This window comes from Electrona antarctica (genome assembly GCF_951216825.1).
Source record: "Electrona antarctica genome assembly, chromosome: 14".
In the NCBI taxonomy this organism is placed as follows: domain Eukaryota; kingdom Metazoa; phylum Chordata; class Actinopteri; order Myctophiformes; family Myctophidae; genus Electrona; species Electrona antarctica.
In genome coordinates this window covers 46,563,954-46,566,453 of record NC_136795.1, presented here as the reverse complement: position 1 = coordinate 46,566,453, position 2,500 = coordinate 46,563,954, and positions in this window count along the sequence as shown.

Genomic DNA, 2,500 nt, shown 5'->3' with positions numbered 1-2,500 from the left:
GCATTATGTTATACTTTAGCTATTGAAAAATAGCAGATCTACAAGCTCGCAGCGCGCTACGAGCTTGTAGGTCTGCTATTTTTGAAATATAATCGTGAAAGTGTGGTGCTTCTGGGGGGGGGGGGGGGGGCCCTGGAACAACATATTTTCAGATGGGGGGTCGGCGGCCGATTACATATGTTTTTGGGGGTCCTTGACATGGAAATGTCTGAGAACGACTGACATAGAAACATATGGGTTTTTCAAGAAAACGTGTCAGGATTTAGACGACATTTGTAGGATCGTTCTCGGGTCTAAATGAGTTAACACAGAGAGAGAGAGAGAGAGAGAGAAAGAGAGAGCACAAGTCCCTCATCAACCACTGAATTCAATAATCCTACTGACTCACCTGCCACTGAGGAGCCCCCACCGGGAGGACGTAGTAGAATCCCTCCCTCCCTCCCTCGAACACGGGAGGCTTGAAAAAGCGCTGGGTTAGATTGCACCACCACCGTGCATGTGCATGTGCATGTGCACGCACACCGTGCATGTCTTTTCCACTCACATTGCACCCTGTGACCTCGACAACGGCCACAATTTGTGCCCCCATCAGTCAACGGAGCAGAGACCGAGACTAGCGGGGTCAGCATTTTTTTCCACCAATCCTGTATACAACATAAATAAATCTGTAGTCCATGTGATCAATAACATGATTTTAGATTAGTGAAGTATCGTGTACACGTGGTGGTACTTTATTTTACAAGTGTGATAATTAAAATGGCTGAGAAAGAGGGGTAGAGGTATATACTTTATTTTGAAATGGCGCTGTTGAATTTAAGCCATTCCGGGGCGGGAACCCCTTTTGGTGTTTAAAAGCATTATGTTATGCTTTAGCTATTGAAAAATAGCAGACCTACAAGCTCATAGCGCGGCACCGAGTGGCACGCTACGAGCTTGTAGATCTGCTATTTTTGAAAAATCCTGAAAATTTGGTGCAAAACTTTGAATATAATCTTCCAGGGTGGAACGTTTTTTACTCAAATCTTTGCTTCTGTGGGAGGGTCCCTGGAACAACATATTTTCAAATGGGGGGGGGGTCCGCGGCCAAATACAGATAATTCTGGGGGTCCTTAACATGAAAAAGGTTGAGCACCACTGATATTGAAACATGGGTTTTTCCTGAAAACTGTCAGGATTTAGAAGGCATTTGTAGAATCGTCCTCAGGTCTAAATGGGTATATATGGGTAATATGAAAACCCTGCTTTTTATATGACATAAAACGTCCAATCTATCAAGGCTAAAACGTTCCCCAGAATATGGATGCCGTGGCATCGTGGTTCATATGATGCAGCGGTGAGAAAAGTACTCAATCGTTTTACTTAAGTAAAAGTACCAATACTGCAATTTAGAACTATACTTCGTTACAAGTAAGAGTAGGGAATTGAAAGTGTACTTGAGTAAAAGTACAAACTATCGGCATCAAAAAGTATTAAAAGTAAAAGTAACTCATTGTGCAGAATGTACCATTTCACAAGTTCAAAATGTGTACAAAATCTATTGAAAATAGCACATCATTTGAAAATAGCCGATCTACAAGTTCACAATGTGTCGCAACGCGACGCATTGTGAGCTTGTAGATCGGCTATTTTCAAATGGCCGAAATGTATATAGGTTTTAGTGGTTATAATGTATATGTTCTAATCAAAATTAAAATCTCCAAAGTAACTAGTAACTAAAGTTTTCAAATAATTGTAGTTGGCTCTGAGATGTAGTGGAGTAGAAGTAAAATAACTGGAAATTGGAAATACTCAAGTAAAGTACAAATACCTCAAAATTGTACTTAAGTACAGTAAAGTACGTAAGTAAAAGTACTTAGTTACTTTCCACCACTGATACGATGTACATCTTAGGGCGGCAGTGGCTCGGGAGGTAGAGCGGCCACTTGGGAACCGTGAGGTTCCCCGGTTCGATCCCCGTGGGCTCCCCCAGAGTCAGTGTCCTTGAGCAAGACTCTGAACCCCTAATTGCTCCCGATGAGCAGGTTGGTGCCTTGCGTTTGGTGTCCTCCACCATCGGTGTGTGAGAGTGTGTGGAATGTGAGTGTGTGAATGTGAGTGTGTGAATGTGAGTGTGTGAGTGTGTGAATGTGAGTGTGTGAATGTGAGTGTGTGAATGTGAGTGTGTGAATGTGAGTGTGTGAATGTGAGTGTGTGAATGTAAGTGTGTGAATGTGAGTGTGTGAATGTGAGTGTGTGAAATGTGAGTGAGTGTGTGAATGTGAGTGTGTGAATGTGAGTGTGTGAATGTGAGTGTGAATGTGAGTGTGTGAATGTGAGTGTGTGAAATGTGAATGTGTGAAATGTGAGTGTGTGAATGTGAGTGTGTGAATGTGAGAGTGAGTGTGTGAATGTGAGTGTGTGAATGTGAGAGTGAGTGTGTGAATGTGAGTGTGTGAATGAGAGTGTGTGAATGAGAGTGTGTGAATGTGAGTGTGTGAATGTGAGTGTGTGAAGGTGAGTG